A 25,560-nucleotide genomic window follows, 5' to 3' on the forward strand; every position below is an offset into this window, starting at 1 on the left:
CACTACAAAAATAAAAATAAAAAAATCAGCTAGGTGTGGTGGTGCACACCTGTAGTTTCAGCTACTCAGGAGGCTGAGGTGGGAGGGGGGGATCACTTGAGCCCAGGAGTTTGATGCTGCAGTGAGCCATGATCACACCACTGCACTCCAGCCTGGGTGACAGAGCAAGAGCTTGTTTCTAAACAATTAAAAATTAATAAATCATTCTACTATAAAGACACATGCACTCATATGTTTATTGCAGCACTATTCACAATAGCAAAGACTTGGAACCAACCGAAATGTCCATCAATGATAGACTGGATGAAGAAAATGTGGCACATAGACACCAAGGAATACTATACAGCCATAAAAAAGGATGAGTTCATGTTCTTTGCAGGCACATGGATGAAGCTGGAAACCATCATTCTCAGCAAACTCACACAGGAACAGAAAACCAAACACCACATGTTCTCACTCATAAGTGGGAGTTGAACAATGAGAACACATGGACACAGAGAGGGGAACATCACACATCTGGGCCTGTTGGGGGCTGGGGGACAAGGACAGGGAGAGCATTAGGACAAATACGTAATGCACGCGGGGCTTAAAGCCTAGATGATGGGTTGATGGGTGCAGCAAACCACCATGGCACATGTATACCTGTGTAACACACCTGCACATTCTGCACATGTATCCAAGAACTTAAAGTAAATGAACAAACAACAAAAAAAGCATACGATAGACCTGGTGTCTAACCGAGTTATGGTCGTCGGAGATAGAAACCAGGAATATGCATTTTTATGGTACATCTGGAGTGAATTTGATGTACAGTCAGGCTGAGGAAACACTTCATGAAAGACGTCAGAAGACACAGATGTAAAACTCAACTGCTTTATTCATCCACTTGTGAGCCCTGGAGTTTCAGACGTTTGATAAAACAGGATGTTCATGGGGCCTGCCTAGTGCCTGGCGTCCGGAGAGAGTTCAGCGACAAAACAAATCTGAAAGTCCCTAAGAACTTGCGTTCCAAGACACAAACACACGACCTGCTCTGTGGATGTAACGACTTACGAGAAAAATGAAGTGTCAACATTTCGCACTAGCAATGTCCAAATAGGCAATCTAATATCAGATACATCGTCTCTGGGAGAGAAATGGAGTGAGTTCCCCAGAGGACAAAGAGAAATGGGGGTTTCTCCTACTCCCCTCCACCCAGGAGGTTTGACAATGCTGTTAAGAGTTCCCATATCATCCACGGGCAGAGTCGTTCTGAAAGCCAGAGGCGTATCTCACGGGAGCCAAGAGAAAAGGACGACACGTAAAATGGGAAGGATAAAAGGGAATAGACCCCCCAGTTGTGTGAAATGACGAAGTTCCCTGTCTGGGAAAACACCAGGTAATTATGTCCTATCCCTCAGCAGATTTCTCCTTCCTTCCTTCCTTCCTTCCTTTCTCTCTCTCTCTCCCCTCCCTTCCTCCCTCCCTCCCTCCCATGTGGCCAGGCTGCTCTCGAACTCCTGACCTCAAGTGATCTGCTTGCCTCGGCCTCCCAACATGCTGGGATTACAGGTGTGAGCCACCATGCCCGGCCTCAAATCAGAAAGTCTCTGAATCCACCTATGACCTGTGGGCCCCCGCTTCCAAATATCCCACCCTTTTAGGCCAAAACCAACGTATAACCTTCTTGTACTGTTTTATGACTTTACCTGTACCTTCTGCCTTCCTGAAATGTATCCCTGCTTGGGGTCAGGTGTGATGGCTCACACCTGTAATCCTAGCACTTTGCAGGACTGAGGCAGGAGGATCGCCTGAGGTTGGGAGTTTGAGGCCAGCCTGAGCAATCTAGTGAGACCCCATCTCTACAGGAAAATAAAAGAATTAGCCAGGCATGGTGGTGCACACCTGTGGTCCCAGCTACCTGAGAGACAGCGATGGAAGAATGGTTGCAGCCTGGGGGATCAAGGGTACAGTGAGCCGTGATGGCACAACTGCACTCCAGCCTGGGCGACAGACAGAGACCGTATCTCTAAAAAGAAATGAATACTTTTTAAAAAATTAAAAGCAGCCGGGCGCAGTGGCCCAAGCCCGTCATCCCAGCACTTCGGGAGGCCGAGGTGGGTGGATCACAAGGTCTGGAGTTCGAGACCAGCCTGGGCAACATGGTGAAACCACGTCTCAACTAAAAATACAAAAATTAGCTGGGTGTGGTGGTGGGTGCCTGTAACCCCAGCTACTGGTGAGGCTGAGGTAGGAGAATCGCTTGAACCCGGGAGGCGGAGGTTGCAGCGAGCCGAGATCACGCCACTACACCCAGCGTGGCAACAGTGAGACTCTGTCTCAAAAAAAAAAAAAAAATTAAAATTAAAAGCCATTAGAGGAGTCAGGGCTTAAGCATGAACTGCTCGATTCTCCTTGCTTGGCCCCTGCAAATAAACATCCCGTTTACTCCCACTGCAAAACCTCGGTGTGGATGTTTGGCCTCACGGTGCCCGGCTGGTGGACGCCAGTTCTGATCAGTAACCATTTTTGAAAAAATGCAGCAGGAAAGCGCCCGCCGCTGGATCTGAGCATCCTCTCTGGAGGTTCACTGTTAGCAGCAGAATCCGAACCTGAGCCAATTCTCTTCCCTCAAATCAGCAAGGGTCACAAAGACACTTGACAGACCAGGCAGGGAGGAACAGCTCCTGGGGGCCGCAGCTGGGCGTCGCTGATGTAGAAATGATTCCACACTGAGTCCAAGGGGAAGGATGGAGCAGGGAACGGGAGGAGGCTGAGGGGTTGCCGTGGGGATGACGCTGCCTGGAGATGAGCTGTCATCTTGTGGCAGATGACCAGGCTGCCTGGGAGGACTCAGCGAGTGCATCTCTACTGACACCAAGGTCAGGAGCCAAGTACAAGGGCAGGGTTTTTAGGGCAGACACAGCCTCACAACTCTCTCTTGCACGCTCATCCAGGGAGAAAATCCAGCCCCACGGAAAGAGGCTGGAGGCAGAGGGCCAAAGGAAGCAAACAGGAATGGTAGAAAGACACCATTTGTGCAGTCTCTTCAGAAACAGAGACACACCCATCACTTAAGAAGCAGGATGCTCCATCTTGCACCCTGTCTGTTCTGCAAAGAGGATTTCGGGCAGCAGACGGGACAAGCTGCCAGCGTCTCTGCTGTAAGGATGAGGCGCTGACAAAATGCCAAGGGGATGCTTTCACATCTGCAGTCCAATGACAGAGACTCGTAGGCGATCAAATGGAAGCAAGGGAGACTCGAGGCAGAGGTGAATGAGGACTCAAGTGAGCAATGAGCTTGACACCCTTTGAAGCGAGTGGAAGGGCAGCTTCCAAAAAGATAGGTCCGTGTGCCAAGCCCTGGTACCTGCAAATAGGACCTTATTTGGAAGTAAGAACTTTGCAGATGTCTTTAGTTAAAGTGCTCCAGATGAAATCATCTTAGATTCAGGTGCACCCTAAATCCAGTGAGCAGCGTCCTTTTAAGAGGCAGAAAACGGGCTGGGCGCAGTGGCTCAAGCCTGTCATCCCAGCACTTTGGGAGGCCGAGGCGGATGGATCACGAGGTCAGGAGTTCCAGACCAGCCTGGCCAATGTGGTGAAACCCTGTCTCTACTAAAAATACAAAAATTAGATGGGTGTGGTGTCGTGCACCTGTAGTCTCAGCTACTCGAGAGGCTGAGGCAGGAGGATTGCTTGAATTTGGGAGGTGGAGGTTGCAGTGAGCCGAGATCGTGCCACTGCACTCCAGCCTGGTGACAGAGAGAGACTCTCTCAAAGAAAAAACAAACAAACAAACAAACAAACAAAAACAGAGACAGAAAAGGAGGCAGAGACATAGAGAAAGCCACGTGGACATGGAGGCAGAGACTGGAGTGATGTGGCCACAGTCCCAGGGACATCTGTGGAGCCCCCAGGAGCTGGGAAAGGCAGGAAGGATGTTCCTCTATAGCCTCTGGGGAGAACTGGATATAATTATACTGGATGGAACAGTGGCCCCTAGAAAGATCTGTCCACATCCTAAAGCCCAGAACCTGGCAATGAGACCTTATTTGGAAATAGGGTCTTTGCACATGTGATTAACAGAAGGATCTTGAGATGAGATCATTCTGGAGTAAGGTGGGCCCTAAGTCCGATGACAGGTGTCCTTCCAAGAGACAGAAGAGGAGACACAGACACAGAGGAGAAGGCCACGTGGAGACGGAGGCAGAGACTGGAGTGATGCGGCCACAAGCCCAGGGATGCCTGGAGCCCCCAGGAGCTGAGAGAGGAAGGAAGGACCCTCCCCTAGAGCCTCCAGAGGGAACTGGATACAACTGTACTAGATTCAACAGTTGTCCTGGCAAAAGATATGTCCAGGTTCTGATCCCCAGAACGCATGGATAGCACCTTAATTGGTAGTAAAGCGCTTAGTATGTGTAATTAGTTAGGGGTCTTGAGATGAGATCATCCTGAATTAGGGTGGGCTCTAAATGCAATGGCAGGTGCCCTTGTAAGAGACAGAAGAGGAGACACAGTCACAGAGGAGAAGGCCACGTGGAGAAGGAGGCAGAGACTGGAGTGATGGGGCCACAAGCCCAGGGACACCTGGAGCCCGCAGGAGCTGGGAGAGGCAGGAAGGACCCTCCCCTAGAGCCTCCGGAGGGAGCACAGACGTGCAGGCACCTTGATCTCAGACTTCTGGTCTGCAGAAATGGGAGCGAATAAACTTGTGTTCAGCCCTGCAGTTTGTGGTAGGTTTTTAGAGCAGCCCTAGGAAAGTAGCATCCAGTGTTACAGACTTAGGAGAAAAAGTATTCTATCATCCATGGGACTCATGCAAATGCACACTTTTATTGGCTACAGACACCTGTCTGTTCAATCATCCACTCCACAGGTTTTATTTATTATTTATTTTTTTGAGACGGAGTCTCACTCTGTTGCCCAGCCTCGAGTGCAGTGGTGCGATCTCAGCTCGCTGCAGCCTCCGCCTCCGAGGTTCAAACGACTCTCTGCTTCAGCCTCCCGAGTAGCTGGGATTACAGGTGCCTGCCACCATGTCCAGCTATTTTTTTTTTTTTTTTTTTGACGGAGTCTTGCTCTGTCGCCCAGGCTGGAGTGCAGTGGAGTGATCTAGGCTCACTGCAAGCTCCGTCTCCCTGTTTCATGCCATTCTCCTGTCTCAGCCTCCGGAGTAGCTGGGACTACAGGCGCCCGCCACCACGCCCAGCTAATTTTTTTTTGTATTTTTAGTAGAGATGGGGTTTCACCGTGTTAGCCAGGATGGTCTCGATCTCCTGACCTTGTGATCCGCCCGCCTCGGCCTCCCAAAGTGCTGGGATTACAGGCATAAGCCACTGCACCTGGCCCACAGTTTCTTAGTGCCTCCTGAGAGCACGGCTTTTGGCTAAATTGAAGACACCAACTGCACTCCTGGCTGTGCAAAGGCTTTGAGCTCCAGACTTAATTAATATTCACATATTGATCCTTGTAAGCTCTCAGGGTCCAGGGAGAGCCATGTGAGTCTTCCTAACTTCATACACTTTGCACACAATACACAAGTCTTTCCCAGTGTTTGGCCAGTTCTCTAGTAAGGAGAAGCTGTGTGTGTCGGCTCGGGCTGAGGCTGGGCCAAAGTGTATGGATCTGGGGGGATGGAGTGAGAATCGGAAGAAAAGTTTCATCAATTCAGGTTGTAGATATAGTTAGTTAGGGATCTGGAGAAGAGTCATCCTCGATTAGGGTAAACCCTAAATTGAATGGCCAATGTCCCTGTAAGGCACAGAGGAAGGGACCGGGCATCGTGGCTCACACCTGTAATTCCAGCACTTTGGGACGCCGAGGCAGGCAGATTGCCTGAGGTCAGGAGTTCGAGACCAGCCTGGCCAACATGGAGAAACCCCCATCTCTACTAAAAATACAAAATTGGCCGGGTGTGGTGGTGCATGCCTGTAATCCCAGCTATTCGGGAGGCTGAGGCAGGAGAATCACTTGAATCCGGGAGGTGGAGGTAGCAGTGAGCCGAGGTCGTGCCATTGCACTCCAGCCTGGGCAACAAGAGCAAAACTCCTCTCAAAAAAAAAAGACAGAGGAGGAGACACAGACACAGAGGAGGAGGTCACATGGAGACAGAGGCAGAGACTGGAGTGATGTAGCCACAAGCCCAGGGACGCCTGGAGCCCCCAGGAGCTGGGAGAGGCAGGAAGGATCCTCCCCTAGAGCTTCTGGAGGGAGCATTTCCTTGAGACACCTTGATTTCAGACTAGGGAATTTTGTCTAGACTGGCAATGGGACAAGAAATTCAGCTCATCATTTACTAGACAAAGGTGGGGAATTTGGAGGTTTTGGATCTGGCTTTGTCTTAAGTAGAAAAAGAGACATCCACAAGTCTTATATGTAAGGCCTATGGGGAAGGGAACTCTTTGGAATAAGGTATTTTCTAGAAGACAAGGGTCAGGGTATTTCTTGGTTAGGATGTTTTCCAGGAGCATAGGTGCTGTGGTCTGAATGTTTCTGCCCCTTCACATTCCTCTATTGAAATCCTAATTCTCCAGGTGATGATATGAGGAGGTGGGGCCCTTGGGAGGTGACAAGGTCGTGAGGGAGGAACCTCATGAATGGGATGAGTGCCTGGGTGAGTCCATTTTATGTTGCTATAAAGGAATGCCAGCTGGACGCGGTGGCTCATGCCTGTAATCCCAGCACTTTGGGAGGCCAAGGTGAGTGTATCACCTGAGGTCAGGAGTTCGAGACCAGCCTGGCCAACACGGTGAAACCATGTCTCTACTAAACATACAAACAATTAGCCAGATGTGGTGGTGGGCACCTGTAATCCCAGCTACTCGGGAGGCTGAGGCAGGAGAATGGCTTGAACCTGGGAGGCAGAGGTTGCAGTGAGCTGAGACTATGCCACTGCACTCCAACCTGGGTGACAGAGAAGACTCCATTCAAAAAAAAAACAAAAACAAAAAAGGAATGCCTGAGGCTGGGTAACTTATGAAGTGAAGAGATTTATTTGGCTCACAGTTTTGCAGACTGCACAAGGAACACCAACGTTGACTGCTAGTGAGGCTCTCAGGAAGATTTCAACCGTGGTGGAAGGTGAAGAGCAGCTGGCACGTCACAGGGTGAGAGAGAAGACAGGAGGGAGAAGGCAGGGAGGTGTCAGGCTCGTTTTAGCAACCCGATCTCAAGTAGCCAAATGTCCAACAATGATAGACTGGATTAAGAAAATGTGGCACATATACACGATGGAATCCTATGCAGCCATAAAAAAGTATGAGTTCATGTCCTTTGTAGGGACATGGATGAAGCAGGAAACCATCATTCTCAGCAAACTATCGCAAGGACAAAAAACCAAACACCGCATGTTCTCACTCATAGGTGGGAAATGAACAATGAGAACACATGGACACAGGAAGGGGAACATCACACACCGGGGCCTGTTGTGGGGTGGCGGGAAGGGGGAGGGATAGCATTAGGAGATATACCTAATGTAAATGATGAGTTAATGGGTGCAGCACACCAACATGGCACATGTACACGTATGTAAGTAACCTGCACGTTGTGCACGTACCCTAAAACTTAAAGTATAATAAAACATAAAAAAATAAAAAAAACTCTGGAAAAAAAAAAAAAAAGAAATCATCCATTACCATGGGGAGGGCTCCAAGCCGTGTATGAGGAATCCACTTCTGTGACCCACATGCCTCCAGCCAGCCCTACCTCCAACATTGGGAATCAGATTTCAGCGTGAGATTTGGAGGCAACAGATACGCACACGATTATCAGCGTCCTTATAAAAGAGACCCCACAGAGCTCCCTCGTCTCTTCCACCATGTGAGGACACAGTGGGAAGGTGCCGTCTATGAACCAGGAAACGAGACCCCACAGAGCTCCCTCGTCTCTTCCACCATGTGAGGACACAGTGGGAAGGTGCCGTCTATGAACCAGGAAACGAGAACCCACAGAGCTCCCTCGTCTCTTCCACCATGTGAGGACACAGTGGGAAGGTGCCGTCTATGAACCAGGAAACGAGACCCCACAGAGCTCCCTCGTCTCTTCCACTATGTGAGGACACAGTGGGAAGGTGCCGTCTATGAACCAGGAAACGAGAACCCACAGAGCTCCCTCGTCTCTTCCACTATGTGAGGACACAGTGGGAAGGTGCCGTCTATGAACCAGGAAACGAGACCCCACAGAGCTCCCTCGTCTCTTCCACCATGTGAGGACACAGTGGGAAGGTGCCGTCTATGAACCAGGAAACGAGAACCCACAGAGCTCCCTCGTCTCTTCCACCATGTGAGGACACAGTGGGAAGGTGCCGTCTATGAACCAGGAAACGAGACCCCACAGAGCTCCCTCGTCTCTTCCACCATGTGAGGACACAGTGGGAAGGTGCCGTCTATGAACCAGGAAACGAGAACCCACAGAGCTCCCTCGTCTCTTCCACCATGTGAGGACACAGTGGGAAGGTGCCGTCTATGAACCAGGAAACGAGAACCCACAGAGCTCCCTCGTCTCTTCCACCATGTGAGGACACAGTGGGAAGGTGCCGTCTATGAACCAGGAAACGAGAACCCACAGAGCTCCCTCGTCTCTTCCACCATGTGAGGACACAGTGGGAAGGTGCCGTCTATGAACCAGGAAACGAGACCCCACAGAGCTCCCTCGTCTCTTCCACTATGTGAGGACACAGTGGGAAGGTGCCGTCTATGAACCAGGAAACGAGACCCCACAGAGCTCCCTCGTCTCTTCCACCATGTGAGGACACAGTGGGAAGGTGCCGTCTATGAACCAGGAAACGAGAACCCACAGAGCTCCCTCGTCTCTTCCACTATGTGAGGACACAGTGGGAAGGTGCCGTCTATGAACCAGGAAACGAGAACCCACAGAGCTCCCTCGTCTCTTCCACCATGTGAGGACACAGTGGGAAGGTGCCGTCTATGAACCAGGAAACGAGACCCCACAGAGCTCCCTCGTCTCTTCCACTATGTGAGGACACAGTGGGAAGGTGCCGTCTATGAACCAGGAAACGAGAACCCACAGAGCTCCCTCGTCTCTTCCACTATGTGAGGACACAGTGGGAAGGTGCCGTCTATGAACCAGGAAACGAGACCCCACAGAGCTCCCTCGTCTCTTCCACCATGTGAGGACACAGTGGGAAGGTGCCGTCTATGAACCAGGAAACGAGAACCCACAGAGCTCCCTCGTCTCTTCCACCATGTGAGGACACTGTGGGAAGGTGCCGTCTATGAACCAGGAAACGAGAACCCACAGAGCTCCCTCGTCTCTTCCACCATGTGAGGACACAGTGGGAAGGTGCCGTCTATGAACCAGGAAACGAGAACCCACAGAGCTCCCTCGTCTCTTCCACTATGTGAGGACACAGTGGGAAGGTGCCGTCTATGAACCAGGAAACGAGAACCCACAGAGCTCCCTCGTCTCTTCCACCATGTGAGGACACAGTGGGAAGGTGCCGTCTATGAACCAGGAAACGAGACCCCACAGAGCTCCCTCGTCTCTTCCACCATGTGAGGACACAGTGGGAAGGTGCCGTCTATGAACCAGGAAACGAGAACCCACAGAGCTCCCTCGTCTCTTCCACTATGTGAGGACACAGTGGGAAGGTGCCGTCTATGAACCAGGAAACGAGACCCCACAGAGCTCCCTCGTCTCTTCCACCATGTGAGGACACAGTGGGAAGGTGCCGTCTATGAACCAGGAAACGAGAACCCACAGAGCTCCCTCGTCTCTTCCACCATGTGAGGACACTGTGGGAAGGTGCCGTCTATGAACCAGGAAACGAGAACCCACAGAGCTCCCTCGTCTCTTCCACCATGTGAGGACACAGTGGGAAGGTGCCGTCTATGAACCAGGAAACGAGAACCCACAGAGCTCCCTCGTCTCTTCCACTATGTGAGGACACAGTGGGAAGGTGCCGTCTATGAACCAGGAAACGAGAACCCACAGAGCTCCCTCGTCTCTTCCACCATGTGAGGACACTGTGGGAAGGTGCCGTCTATGAACCAGGAAACGAGAACCCACAGAGCTCCCTCGTCTCTTCCACCATGTGAGGACACAGTGGGAAGGTGCCGTCTATGAACCAGGAAACGAGAACCCACAGAGCTCCCTCGTCTCTTCCACTATGTGAGGACACAGTGGGAAGGTGCCGTCTATGAACCAGGAAACGAGAACCCACAGAGCTCCCTCGTCTCTTCCACCATGTGAGGACACAGTGGGAAGGTGCCGTCTATGAACCAGGAAACGAGAACCCACAGAGCTCCCTCGTCTCTTCCACCATGTGAGGACACAGTGGGAAGGTGCCGTCTATGAACCAGGAAACGAGAACCCACAGAGCTCCCTCGTCTCTTCCACTATGTGAGGACACAGTGGGAAGGTGCCGTCTATGAACCAGGAAACGAGAACCCACAGAGCTCCCTCGTCTCTTCCACCATGTGAGGACACAGTGGGAAGGTGCCGTCTATGAACCAGGAAACGAGACCCCACAGAGCTCCCTCGTCTCTTCCACCATGTGAGGACACAGTGGGAAGGTGCCGTCTATGAACCAGGAAACGAGAACCCACAGAGCTCCCTCGTCTCTTCCACTATGTGAGGACACAGTGGGAAGGTGCCGTCTATGAACCAGGAAACGAGACCCCACAGAGCTCCCTCGTCTCTTCCACCATGTGAGGACACAGTGGGAAGGTGCCGTCTATGAACCAGGAAACGAGACCCCACAGAGCTCCCTCGTCTCTTCCACCATGTGAGGACACAGTGGGAAGGTGCCGTCTATGAACCAGGAAACGAGACCCCACAGAGCTCCCTCGTCTCTTCCACCATGTGAGGACACAGTGGGAAGGTGCCGTCTATGAACCAGGAAACGAGACCCCACAGAGCTCCCTCGTCTCTTCCACCATGTGAGGACACAGTGGGAAGGTGCCGTCTATGAACCAGGAAACGAGACCCCACAGAGCTCCCTCGTCTCTTCCACTATGTGAGGACACAGTGGGAAGGTGCCGTCTATGAACCAGGAAACGAGACCCCACAGAGCTCCCTCGTCTCTTCCACTATGTGAGGACACAGTGGGAAGGTGCCGTCTATGAACCAGGAAACGAGAACCCACAGAGCTCCCTCGTCTCTTCCACCATGTGAGGACACAGTGGGAAGGTGCCGTCTATGAACCAGGAAACGAGACCCCACAGAGCTCCCTCGTCTCTTCCACCATGTGAGGACACAGTGGGAAGGTGCCGTCTATGAACCAGGAAACGAGAACCCACAGAGCTCCCTCGTCTCTTCCACTATGTGAGGACACAGTGGGAAGGTGCCGTCTATGAACCAGGAAACGAGACCCCACAGAGCTCCCTCGTCTCTTCCACTATGTGAGGACACAGTGGGAAGGTGCCGTCTATGAACCAGGAAACGAGAACCCACAGAGCTCCCTCGTCTCTTCCACCATGTGAGGACACAGTGGGAAGGTGCCGTCTATGAACCAGGAAACGAGACCCCACAGAGCTCCCTCGTCTCTTCCACTATGTGAGGACACAGTGGGAAGGTGCCGTCTATGAACCAGGAAACGAGAACCCACAGAGCTCCCTCGTCTCTTCCACCATGTGAGGACACAGTGGGAAGGTGCCGTCTATGAACCAGGAAACGAGAACCCACAGAGCTCCCTCGTCTCTTCCACTATGTGAGGACACAGTGGGAAGGTGCCGTCTATGAACCAGGAAACGAGAACCCACAGAGCTCCCTCGTCTCTTCCACCATGTGAGGACACAGTGGGAAGGTGCCGTCTATGAACCAGGAAACGAGAACCCACAGAGCTCCCTCGTCTCTTCCACTATGTGAGGACACAGTGGGAAGGTGCCGTCTATGAACCAGGAAACGAGACCCCACAGAGCTCCCTCGTCTCTTCCACTATGTGAGGACACAGTGGGAAGGTGCCGTCTATGAACCAGGAAACGAGACCCCACAGAGCTCCCTCGTCTCTTCCACCATGTGAGGACACAGTGGGAAGGTGCCGTCTATGAACCAGGAAACGAGACCCCACAGAGCTCCCTCGTCTCTTCCACCATGTGAGGACACAGTGGGAAGGTGCCGTCTATGAACCAGGAAACGAGAACCCACAGAGCTCCCTCGTCTCTTCCACTATGTGAGGACACAGTGGGAAGGTGCCGTCTATGAACCAGGAAACGAGACCCCACAGAGCTCCCTCGTCTCTTCCACCATGTGAGGACACTGTGGGAAGGTGCCGTCTATGAACCAGGAAGTGGGTTCTCCCCAGGCTCTGAAGCTGCCAAGCCTTGATCTTGGATATTCAGCCTGCAGAACTATGAGCAATAAACGGCTGTTGTTTATAAGCAATGTGATATTTTGTTACAGCAAACTGAAAAGGCTGACACACAGTAGTGGCTCTCAAGTACTTAGAACTGGAGTAACTTAAATGGTAGAAATGGATGCTTCCAGGGGCAGAATTTTTTTGTTTGTTTGTTTGTGTGTGTGTGTGTGTGTTTTGAGATGGAGTCTTGCTCTGTGGCCCAGGCTGGAGTGCAATGGCATGATCTCGGCTCACTGCAACTTTCGCCTCCCAGGTTCAAGCTATTCTCCTGCCTCAGCCTCGTGAGTAGCTGGGACTACAGGCGCCCGCCACCACACCCGGCTAATTTTTTGTATTTTTAGTAGCGATGGGGTTTCACCATGTTAGCCAGGATGGTCTCGATCTCCTGACCTTGTGATCCACCTGCCTCAGCCTCCCAAAGTGCTGGGATTACAGGTGCCCACCACCAAGCCCGGCTAATTTTTTGTATTTTTAGTAGAGACAGGGTTTCACCATGTTGGCCACGATGCCCTCGCTCTCCTGACCTCATGATCCACCTGCCTCGGCCTCCCAAAGTGCTGGGGTTACAGGCATGAGCCACCGCGCCCGGCCTCAGAAGTTTTAAAATCAAGGTGTTAGCGGGGGGGTTGGTTTCTTCTGCAGTCTGCAGTAGAACTGGTACCATGCCTCTCTGCTAGCTTCTGGTAGCTCCAGTCATTCCTTGACTTGGAGGTGGTCTTGTCTCCATCTTCAAGTTGTCTTTCCTCAGTGCATGGGTATGTGTGTCTCTTCTCCTCTTCACATAAAAATACTGATCTACAGCTGAGCGCGGTGGCTCACACCTGTTATCCCAGCAGTTTGGGAGGCCAAGGCGGGCAGATCATGAGGTCAGGAGATCAGGACCATCCTGGTTAACACAGTGAAACCCCATCTCTGCTAAAATAAAAAAAATTAGCCAGGTGTGGTGGCACGCACCTGTAATCCCAGCTACCTGGGAGGCTGAGGCAGGAGAATCGGTTGAACCCAGGAGACGGAGGTTGCAGTGAGCTGAGATCACACCACTGCACTCCAGCCTCAGCAACAGAGCGAGACTCTGCCTCAAAAAAAAAAATGCTGATCCTCTCACATTAAGGTCCAGGAGATGTACAGTCGGCAAAGCTGACCGTCTTCAGTGAGATATTATGGTGTAGATATCATCAAACCATTATCCTTTCTCTTATGTTGCCTCTTGAATCATTCAATTTGCCTTCTAAGCCTTTTCAAAAGTCCTAATGAAGCTGCCCAAAGCATTGGTTACTTTATGTGATGTTCATAAAATAAATTAACTCCATTCCTGGGCTAATAATCAAAGAGAGAGATTCATGTCCTTGATCAATAGTTTCAATGATAACACAGGAAGAGGCTTGGTCTGCTGTGAATACAAGGAGCACATAACTTCCTGTATCTAGCAGAAAGCACAGGAGCCAACCAAATCCAAGATCAAAACTCATCATTTTCAAAGCATTTGCTTGGGGCAAGGACTGTGCCTGACAAGCTGATTACTCAGCTTGTTGCCAGTGGGAGGTTCCTGGTTTTCCTCTTGCATTTTCCAGCTGATGTTCACAGTCACATCGTTATGTATTCAGACAAGCGGATGGATTCTCAGGTGTTCTTGAAAAATGAAGTTGAGTGAACCAAAAATGACCCGGGCACTTGTACCCTAAGACCTCTTTCTTTCTCGCTTTCTTGCTTTCTTTGCTTTCTTTCCTTTTCTTTCCCTTCCTCCCTTCCTTCCTTCCTTCCTTCCTCCCTTTCTTTCTTTCTTTCTTTCTTTTTTCTCTCCTTCCTTTGTTCATTCCTTCCTTCCCTTCCTTCCCTTCCCTCCCTCCCTTCCTTCCTTTGTTTCCCTTTCCTTTCTATCTTTCTGTCTCTCTTTCTCTTTCTCTCTCTGTCTTTTTTTCTCTCCTTCCTTCCTTCATTCATTCCTTCCTTCCCTTCCTTCCCTTCCCTCCCTTCCTTCCTTCCCTCCTTCCTTCCTTTGTTTCCCTTCTTTCCTTTCTCTCTCTCTCTTTCTCTCTATCTCTTTCTATCTTTCTCTCTCTTTCTTTCTTTCCTTCCTTCTTTCCTTCTTTCTTTCTCTCTCTCACTCTCAGAGTCTTGCTCTGTCACCCAGGCTGGAAGTACAGTAGTGCAACTTGGCTCACTGCAGTGTCCGCCTCCCAGGTTCAAGCAATTCTCCTGCCTCAGCCTCTTGAGTAGCTGGGATTATAGGCGTGTGTCACCACACCTGGCTAATTTTTGTATTTTTAGTAGAGACGGGGTTTCACCATGTTGGCCAGGCTGGTCTTGAACTCCCAACCTCAGGTAATCCGCCCACCTCAGCCTCCTAAAGTGCTGGGATAACAGGCGTGAACCACTGCGCCTGGCCTCCCTAAGACATTTTTAAGGAGTGTTCACCTTTCAAGGCTCATTGGAAAATCCCACCATCCAGACAACACTCACGTTGACCTGCGTGATGAAGTACCAACCTGTGTTGGTTGATACTTCCAAACAACAGATCAACTCTGTGTCAGGCTGAAAGGAATCCAGAGCTGTAAGGATGTGATGGAGTGACTGACTGGCTTAAAAGACTGGACAATGGATTACATCGAGGACTTTAGGGCAATTTATCTATTCTAGTTCTAATTCCAGTTCAGATTCCACTATGTTTCAGCACAGTGCCTCATCTTAACTAGTCTCCATGAACTTCAAAACAATCTTTGCCGCATTTCAATTCTACTTCCAGGGACTTTAAGAGCGTGGCTTGTATGTAGTGTGATAATGACCAAACATCCTCGGTGTAAGAGTTAAAGAGGGCCAGGCACGGTGACTCACACCTGTCATCCAGCACTTTGGGAGGCGGAGGCAGGTGGATCATGACATCAGGAGATCGAGACCATCCTGGCCAACACGGTGAAACCGTGTCTCTACTAAAAATACAAAAAAGCCGGGTGTGGTGGCGGGCGCCTGTAGTCCCAGCTACTAAGAGGCTGAGGCAAGAGAATGGCGTGAACCCAGCAGGTGGAGCTTGTGGTGAGCCAAGATCGCGCCATTGCACTCCAGCCTGGCCACAGAGTGAGACTCTGTCTCAAAAAAAAAAAAAAAAAAGAGTTTAAAGAAAGAGAAAAGAAACACGGAAAGCAACTCAACAGTCAAAGACAGGTTTATTTTGGAGGATAAATCTGAGATGGGCTTCTGGCTGATTTCAGTCAGGAGTGTTCTTTCTTAATAGATCAAGAGTATTTAAGGGTTTAGGAAGGGGGGAGGTTATCACGTGTTTGGAATGTTTGTACGTGAGGGGAAAGTTTATTTTGGGACGGGAATGTCTCTGGTCAGAGGGGAGGCTATCTCAGGGTTGGCATGTTTCTGCTTGGAAGTGGGTTTATCTTAGGGATGGAATGTTTCTGGTTATGCTGACATTAGCCATTAGGCTGATGTTTGGGGGCTGGATTTGGGCGATTTTTTAATCAAGGGGAACTTCAAATGGCAGTGTTTGCCCAAGAGGGTGAGGCTCCTGCTTTGCCACTTAGGAAGCTCTGAAAGGTCTCAGGGGGTGGCCTGGTGAATTTCCCTGGCATCTGAGAAGTGGTTCTCTTTCCAGCTCCCCTAAAATTAACAAGGCTGCCTTTTTTTAAAAAAAAATTATTTTATTTTATTTTTTATATGTATTTATTTATTTATTTATTTATTTATTTATTTTTTGCTTCTCAGGCTGTGAAGGACTGGCAGATAGTCAACCATCCGTCCAAGCTCCATTCCACCTCTTGGCTTGAGCTTGGCTTGAGGAATCCCTCCACCATGTCACTTTACAGCCTTCTGGTCGAATCCGGGAACATTCCACTGACCTTGCATTTTTTCCTCCTGCTGAGTCACGTGACTCACCAAGTCCTGGGCCAACCAAAATGGCCGAGGCCACAGGGAGCATGGACCAGGCCACCCATGAGACTATCATGGGCAGGTACTCTTTCTCAAGCATCTAATTTTTTTTTCCTGCCTCCTTTTGACCTAACCATGTTTCTCACTGCCATTTGCTCATCTCTGCTTTGGACAGCTTCTGACCCATTGCTCAGACAATAATATGGTTCTTTTTTTTGTTTTGTTTTGGATGCAGTCTCGCTCTGTTTCCGGGCTGGAGTGCAGTGGCATCATCTCGGCTCACTGCAACCTCCGCTTCCTGAGTTCAAGTGATTCTCCTGCCTCAGCCTCCCGAGTAGCTGGGACGACAGGCACATGCCACCATGCCTGGCCAACTTTTGTATTTTTAGTAGAGATGGGGTTTCACCATGTTGGCCAAGATGGTCTCGATCTCTTGACCTCCTGATCCTCCCACCTCGGCCTCCCAAAGTGCTGGGATTACAGGCGTGAGCCACCATACTCAGAAAATAATATGGTTCTTTCTCCTTTCCCACAGAGATCACCTCCCAGCTTGGACCAATCATTTGGGCCCCAGGTAGAGGCCTCTAGGTCTATAGCTGCGGGTTTGGAGTGATGAAGCTTGCCCGGTAGATAGACAAAGCTCCCAGTACCATCCTGAGACACACTGATGTTCCCCTGGCTCTCTGAAGCCTCTGTCACAGTTCCTCCAGCTGAGCTAGCTCTCCATACCTCTGGCCACCCCATAGCAACCCTCAGTTCCCCCAGACGCTCCCTACTCAAAGTGTGGTCTATGGACCAGTGGTATTTGCATCACTGGGTACCTTACTAGACATTCAGCATCTCAGGCTTCCCTAGATCCACTGAGTCAGAATTCCAGTTTCACAAGCACGAGGAAGGTTTGAGAGCCGCCATGCTGGCCATCCTGCCCATGGTGGGAGACAGCTGTTGAATCCTATCAAGGAATCCGAGATGGTGGTTAGTTGTGTAACCTGTTTCTTGCTCTTCTGACAGAATTCCCGCAGTGGCCCACGCCTGTCATCCCACCACTTTGGGAGGCCGAGGTGGGTGGATCCCTTGAGGTCAGGAGTTTGAGACCAGCCTGGCCAACATGGTGAAACCCTGTCTCTACTAAAAATACACAAATTAGCCGGGCATGGAGTCTGAGGCAGGAGAATCTTTTGAACCTGGGGGGCGGAGGTTGCGACGAGCCGAAATCATGCCACTGCACTCCAGCCTGGGCAAGATAGTAAGACTCTCTCTCAATAATAATAATAATAATAAAATAAATAAATGCACACACTGCCTTTACAAAACCCTCTAGTGTGCAAGTCCAGCCACAGACAGAAAGGCTAAAGAGGTTTTTGGTTGGGAGAGATTTTTTCCTTTTCTTTCTTTTTTTTTTTTTTGAGACGGAGTCCCACTCTGTCACCCAGGCTGGAGTGCAGTGGTGCGATCTCGGCTCACTGCAAGCTCCGCCTCCTGGATTCACGCCATTCTCCTGCCTCAGCCTCCCGAGTAGCTGGGACTACAGGCACCAGCCATCACACCCAGCTAATTTTTTGTACTTTTCTTTTTTGTATTTATTTATGTTTTTGAGACAGAGTCTGGCTCTGTCACCCAGGCTGGAGTGCAGTGGTGCGATCTCGGCTCACTGCAACCTCTGCCTCCCGGGTTCAAGCCATTCTCCTGCCTCAGCCTCCGGAGTAGCTGTGACTACAGGCATCTGCCACCACACCCAACTAATTGTGGTATTTTTAGTAGAGACGGGGTTTCACCATGTTGGTCAGGCTGATCTCGAACTCCTGACCTCGTGATCCACCAGCCTCGGCCTCCCAAAGGGCTGGGATTACAGGCATATGCCACCATGCCCAGCCCATTTTGTGCTTTTCAATGTGTATCGTACAAGGGTTGAATTTCACCCAGGTGCCAGAGTTAACACGGTAGTTGTTTATACTATTGGTCACGTCCTCTGGGGGTTTTCTTCAACTGAGTGAACAAAGCTATGCAGGAATTTAAGGCAGGGAAGAGCGCCATGCTGTTTCATTCCAATCTATAGCTTTCCACATTGCCACCCGTCTGCCAGCCTCCAGCAAAGAAACCGTCCGTCAATGCAAAAGCATCGCCCACACATATCCCATTTCTGCCTTGAAACTGTCTCTGGTGGGCCGGGCGCAGTGGCTCACGCCTGTCATCCCAGCGCTTTGGGAGGCTGAGGCGGGCGGATCACGAGGTCAGGAGTTCGAGACCAGCCTGATCAGGAGTTCGAGACCAGCCTGACCAACATGGTGAAACCCTGTCTCTAAGAAAAATACAAAACTTATCCGGGCACGGTGGCTCATGCGTGTCATCCCAGCACTTTGGGAGGCCGAGGCGGGTGGATCACGAGGTCAGGAGTTCGAGACCAGCCTGACCAACATGGTGAAACCTCGTCTCTACTAAAAATACAAAACTTAGCCGGGCACGGTGGTGCACACCTGTAGTCCCAGCTACTCAGGAGGCTGAGGCAAGAGAATTGCTTGAACCCAGAGGCAGAGGTAACAGTGAGCCAAGATCGTGCCCCTGCACTCCAGCCTGGGTGACGGAGCAAGAGTCCATCTCAAAACACGAAAACAAAAAAACAAAAAAAGAAAAGAAACTGTCCCTGGTACCATCTTCTGGTGTTGAGGAAGTTGCCCTTAAAAATAATTTTGCAGGGGGCGGGCGCGTTGCCTCATGCCTGTAATCCCAGCACTTGGGAGGCCGAGATGCGTGGATTACTTGAGGTCAGGAGTTCCAGACCAGCCTGACCAATATGGTGAAAACTCATCTCTACTAAAAAGGCAAAAAAATTAGCCAGGCATGGTGGCACATGTCTGTAATCCCAGCTACTTGGGAGATTGTGGCAGGAGAATCACTTGAACCCGGGAGGCAGAGGTTGCAGTGAGCCAAGATCACACCACTGCACTACAGCCTGGCCAACAGAATGAGACTCCATTTCAAAGAAAAAAAGGTATGTTGTGGTCTGCACATTAACTACAAACATAAAAACAGCCAGAAATGATGTTGAAAGGAATCCTGTACAATGAGTACAGAAAGAATTTTCTACTAAAGAAAACAAAGAAAAACAAAAAGACAAAAATCTAGGTCTCCAGGTGCGGTGGCTCGCGCCTGTAATCCCAGCACTTTGGAAGGCAAAGGCAGGTGGATCACCTGAGGTCAGGAGTTCGAAACCACCCTGGCCAACATGATGAAACCCTGTCTCTACTAAAAAAGAAAAAAAAAAATACAAAAATTGGCCAGATGTGGTGGTAGGCACCTGTAATCCCAGCTGCCCAGGAGGCTGAGGCAGGAGAATCACTTGAACCCGGGAGGCAGAGGTTGCAGTGGGCCGAGACCACACCACTGCACTCCAGCCTGGGCTATATAGAGAGACTCCCTCTCAAAACAAAAATGATAATAATAATAAATAATCTAGGTCATCTACAGAGTCTGCTTTGTATTAATCAAGTTGTCATGAAAAGAAAAAACTTAAGGAGAAAAATGCAGACAGTGAACACATTATGGATAGATGGGATTTGCTATGGCAGTAGATTTTTGGATCAATGTATTGTATTGCACTCTGCGTACTGGATTTCCTCTTCTCATAAAATCCAAAAAACACACAGAAGAAGGTATAATGATTCAAACAGCAAATTAAAGATCAATGGATTTTTTTTTTTGCCAACATTTCCTGGACTGTTATTGATATGAATGTACTTGAGTCCACTATTTCTACAATCATCAAACACTCCTTAAAGAAAAACATAAACCCAGTTATTTTTCTGTATTTATAAGACTCTAAGGAGATGCTTCTGGCTTGCACAAAAGCCACAGAACAGAGTGTGATTGATGGGAGCTGTAACAGGGCTGCTGGCTGCTTAAAACTGACAAAGGCGGGAGAAGATGTGGAGAAATAGGAACGCTTTTACACTGTTGGTGGGAGTGTAAACTAGTTCAACCACTGTGGAAGACAGTGTGGCAATTCCTCAAGGATCTACAACTAGAAATACCATTTGAACCAGCCATCCCATGACTGGGTATATACCCAAAGGAATATAAAATTTTTGCAATATACCCATCTGACAAAGGGCTACTATCCAGAATCTACAAAGAACATTAACAAATTTACAAGAAAAAACAAACAATGCCATCAAAAAGTGGGCAAAGGATCAGAACAGACACTTCACAAAAGAAGACATTTATGCAGCCAACAGACACATGAAAAAATGCTCATCATCACTGGCCATCAGAGAAATGCAAATCAAAACCACAATGGGATACCATCTCACACCAGTTAGAATGGCAATCATTAAAAAGTCAGGAAACAACAGGTGCTGGAGAGGATGTGGAGAAATAGGAACACTTTTACACTGTTGGTGGGACTGCAAACTAGTTCAACCCTTGTGGAAGACAGTGTGGAGATTCCTCAAGGATCTAGAACTAGAAATATCATTTGACCCAGCCATCCTACTACTGGGTATATACCCAAAGGACTATAACTCATGCTGCTATAAAGACACATGCACACGTAAGTTTATTGCGGCACTGCCCACAATAGCAAAGACTTGGAACCAACCCAAATGTCCATCAATGATAGACTGGATTAAGACAATGTGGCACATAGACACCATGGAATGCTATGTAGCCATAAAAAAGGATGAGTTCATGTCTTTGCAGGGACATGGATGAAGCTGGAAACCATCATTCTCAGCAAACTATCGCAAGGACAGAAAACCAAACAGTGCATGTTCTCACTCATAGGTGGGAATTGAACAATGAGAACACTTGGACACAGGGTGGGGAACATCACACACTGGGGCCTGTGGTGGGGTGGGGGGAGTGGGGAGGGATAGCATTAGGAGATATACCTAATGTAAACGACGAGTTAATGGGTGCAGCACACCAGCATGGCACATGTATACATATGTAACAAACCTGCACGTTGTGCACATGTACCCTAGAACTTAAAGTATAATAATAATAAAAAATTGACGAAGGTGGAGAACCACATCTTTGGGCCAACAATACTAGCTTGCATTCACCTCCATCTTCAACCAACAATCTGATTTTCTGGGTACAGTGGCTCATGCTTGTAATTGCAGTAACTTTGGGAGGCTGAGGTGCAAGGATCACTTGAACCCAGGAGTTGGAGACCAGCCTGGGCAACGTAGTGAGACCTCAGCTCTACAAAAAATGATAAAATTAGCCAGGCACGGTGGTGCATACCTGTAGTCCCAGCTACTAGGGAGGCTGAGGCAGGAGGATTGCTTGAGGCAGGGAGTTTGAGAGCTGTGAGTGTGCCACTACACTCCAGCCTGGACAACAGGGAAAGACCCTGTCTCAAAAAAGAAAACAAACAAACAAACAAACAAACAAACAAAGGAATCTTCACTGGGTGCAGTGGCTCACACCTATAATCCTAGCACTTTGGGAGGCAGAGAGGGGGCAGATCACCTGAGGTCGGGAGTTCGAAACCAGCCTGGCCAATATGGTGAAACTCTGTCTGTACTAAAAATAAAAATAAATTAGCTGAGTGTGGTGGTGCACATTTGCAATCCCAGCTACTTGGGAGAGTGAGGTGGGAGAATCGCTTGAACCCAGGAGGCGGAGGTTGCAGTGAGCCGAGATCGCACCACTGCACTCCAGCGTGGGTGCGACAGATCGAGACTCCATCTCAAAAAACAAAAAACAAAAACAATAACAACAACAAAAAGAAAGGAATCTTATTTCTTTCTTAGGCTGAGTGTGTACACTCCATATCCAAGCTATTTATGTGGTGGTCCCTGCTGCTCTGATGTTTGTGAGACAGAACGTTGAAATATAAATATCTGGCCGGGTGCGGTGGCTCACACCTGTCATCCCAGCACTTTGGGAGGCCAAGGCGGGTGGGTCACGAGGTCAGGAGATCGAGACCATCCTGGCTAACACGGTGAAACCCCGTCTCTACTAAAAATACAGAAAAATTAGCCGGGAGTGGTGGTGGACGCCGGTAGTCCCAGCTACTCGGAAGGCTGAGGCAGGAGAATGGCGTGAACCCAGGAGGCGGAGCTTGCAGTGAGCCGAGATTGTGCCACTGCACTCCAGCCTGGGTGACAGAGCTAGACTCCGCCTCAAAAAAAAAAAAAAAAAAAAAAAAGAAAGAAAGAAAGAAAAGAAAAAAAGAAAAGAAATATAAATATCTGTGCTTTTTAAAAATTTTTCCCTATGTCCTTGTGACAGTCAGTGACAGTTCTCTAGGCTGTGTAGGAAGGAGGAGATGGGGACAACCCCATGAATTAAGTATAACAGCTCTTCTCCCCCGCTTCCAAAACCCACTCCCTGGTCATGGAGTGGGCGTGGGGGGGCCTGTCTCTTGGAGTGGTTCAGGAAGATGACCTTCGCCGTGACACCCCGTCTAATACCCCCCCGCTCTGTGCCATCTTCCAACCAGGACTGGGGTACAGTCTGTCTAATTCTGGGGTTCAGCTCCTTGTATAATAGCTGCCTCTCTAAACCACATGCTCCCATGTAGCCTGGGCAGGCCATTACCCCCTGGCTAATTTCTCTGCGTCTCCCTTCCTTTCTCTTCCTCATTTGCTCCAAAGGGTTTGGAAAGGGCTGTCCCGGTGCGTCTTCACATTCTAGCGATTGCAATTGTCAGCACAGAACAAAATAACCTAGAACCAGTTGCTTCAAGAATGTTTAATAATATGGCCCCAAGAAAATGTGTGAAATTTTTTTTTTTTTTTTTTTTTTTGAGACAGAGTCTCATTCTGTCACCCAGGCCGGAGTGCAGTGGTGCGGTCTCGGCTCACTGCAACCTCTGCCTCCCAGGTTAAAGCAGTTCTCCTGCCTCAGCCTCCCTAGTAGCTGGGACTACCGGCGCCCACCACCACACCCGGCTAATTTTTGTATTTTTAGTAGAGATGGGGTCTCACCATGTTGGCCAGGCTGGTCTTGAACTCCTGACTTCAGGTGATCCACCCACCTCGGTCTCCCAAAGTGTTGGGATTACAGGCGTGGGCCAGCGCACCTGGCCAGATTTTTTTTTTTTAATAAATCCTTAGTATGGCCCTTACCGACTTTTCCCCTATATCATGCCTGGGACCAGTAGCTCATCTTGCTTCCAGAATCCATGCACGGCAACTTTGTCAAAAGCTGCCTTGTTTTTTGGCAGCCATGCAGGAAAGCCAGGCTGATTGCTGATGTGGGAATGGTACCAGCAATTTGTTCTCTTTGCGAAGGAAAATCACTATGTTGGTTTTCCAGCGTGATTGTTCTTTTGGAGTCTGTCTCATCCAGAAAACAAAACAAAAAAAAGCACCTCACATCCAAAACGCCACCACCCTCTCAAAAGGCAAAAAAGCTCCCGTCCCTAAACGTGCTTAAATTTTCCTGTTAAGGTGAGTGCTATGAAATGGTGTCGACGTAACACTGCAACATTGCTGCAGATTTTCAGTACAGTTTATTATTCCTAGTTATCAAACCAACAGTACATGCAAGACCAGCTCCTTGCCAATGGGAGTTTGAGGCCCAGTTGAATTTTTGGAATCATCTCAGAAGTTTCCTTATTTTATTTTATTTATGTTATAGTTTTTTGAGATGGACTCTCGCTCTGTCGTCCAGGCTGGAGTGCAGTGGCGCGATCTCTGCTCACTGCAACCTCCACCTCCCAGGTTCAAGCGATCCTCCTGCCTCAGCCTCCTGAGTAGCTGAGACTACAGGCGCCCGCCACCACGCCCGGCTAACTTTTTTTTTGTATTTTTACTAGAGGCGGGGTTTCACTGTGTTAGCCAGGATGGTCTTGATCTGCTGATCTCGTGATCCGCCCGCCTCAGCCTTCCTTTCTTATGACTTAAATTTAAAACCACTTATTAAGACCAAGCACAGTGGCTCACGCCTGTAATTCCAGCACTTTGGAAGGCCGAGGCGAGTGGATCACCTGAGGTCAGGAGTTCAAGACCAGCCTGGCCAACCTGGCAAAACCCCATTTCTAGTAAAAATACAAAAATTAGCCGGGCATTGTGGCAGGTGCCTGTAATCCCAGCTACTCGGGAGGCTGAGGCAGGAGAATCGCTTGAACCTGGGAGGCAGAGGTTGCAGTGAGCCAAGATTGCGTCACTGCACTCCAGCCTGGGTGACAGAGCGAGACTCTGTTTCAAAAAAAAATAAATAAACAAATAAAATTACATATTTAAAAAGCAGTTCCTTGGTATGAGGTTTTAATTTGTGTTTAGACGTTACCTTCATTGTTCTTTCTCACAGAAAAGCCTCAGAGAATGCTTGTTATTATTGAATCCAATTTTGAAGTAAAAAAAAAAAAAAGTAGGAAATAAAAGAATGAGGCCAGGAACAAAGCTTGGGCTGCATATTTTACAGCTGCCAATTTAAAAATCAATTTCAATTTTTTGATGTTTTCATTGTTTTATTTTTATTGATATTTATTTATTTAGAGACAGAATTTCATTCTTATTGCCCAGGCTGGAGTGCAGTGGTGCAATCTCGACTCACTGCAACCTCCTCCCCCTGGGTTCAAGTGATTCTCCTGCCTCAGCCTCTCGAGTAGCTGAGACTACAAGAGTGCACCACCACGCCTGGCTAATGTTTGTATTTTTAGTAGAGATGAGGTTTCGCCATATTGGCCAGGCTAGTCTTGAACTCCTGACCTCAGGTGATCCGCCCGCCTCGGCCTCCCAAAGTGCTGGGATGACAGGCTTGAGCCACCATGCCTGGCCTGTTCTCATTGTTTTAAATAATGCAATGTAATCTCTTAAAATTTTAAAAGAATGCACTTTGTGTTAATATTACAAATAAAAATTGCATCTATTTATGGCATGCAACGTGATGTTTTGATACAGATGCACATTGTGGAATAACTAAATCAAGCTAAACTAAATCCTTCCTGCCTCTCCCAGCTCCTGGGGGCTGCAAGTATCCCTGAGTTAGTCTGCGGTTACATCACTCCAGTCTCTGCCTCCCTCTCCAAGTGGCCTTCTCCTCTTTGTATCCAACTTTCCCCCTTCTTATAAGGCACCAGCCCTTGGATTAGGGCCCTCCTGAATCCAGCATGACCTACTCTTAACCAAGTACCTTTGCAATGACCCTACTTTTCGATAAGCTCTACATTCAAGATTCTGCGTGAATGTGGATTTTACGGGAGGACCTTGCTCAACCCAGTATAATCATTTTCCAAGTTTTGACTTTCCATCTCAAACACAGTTCCCAGGCCTTTGCATTTTGTATCTTCTCCAAAATTTTTTTTGTTTTTTTAAAGACATAGCGTCACTTTGTCTCCCCGGCTGGAGTGAAGTAGCGCGATCTTGGCTCACTGCAACCTCCGCCTCCTGGGTTCAAGCAGTTCTTCTGCCTCAGACTCCCAAGTAACTGGGATT

General features: G+C 49.1%; 1 long non-coding RNA gene across 1 annotated transcript in view; it reads left to right on the top strand.

Annotated features, from left to right (window-relative positions):
* Positions 1–24,951, top strand: part of LOC117978601 (uncharacterized) — a 43,771-nt gene extending 18,820 nt beyond the window's left edge. The window contains exon 5 of the long non-coding RNA XR_008622941.1: positions 16,007–24,951. This is a non-coding gene — a long non-coding RNA (uncharacterized LOC117978601). The remainder of the gene's footprint in view (positions 1–16,006) is intronic.
* Positions 24,952–25,560: the final 609 nt, after the last annotated feature.

Source organism: Pan paniscus, chromosome Y (genome assembly GCF_029289425.2).
Source record: "Pan paniscus chromosome Y, NHGRI_mPanPan1-v2.0_pri, whole genome shotgun sequence".
Classification (NCBI taxonomy): Eukaryota; Metazoa; Chordata; class Mammalia; order Primates; family Hominidae; genus Pan; species Pan paniscus.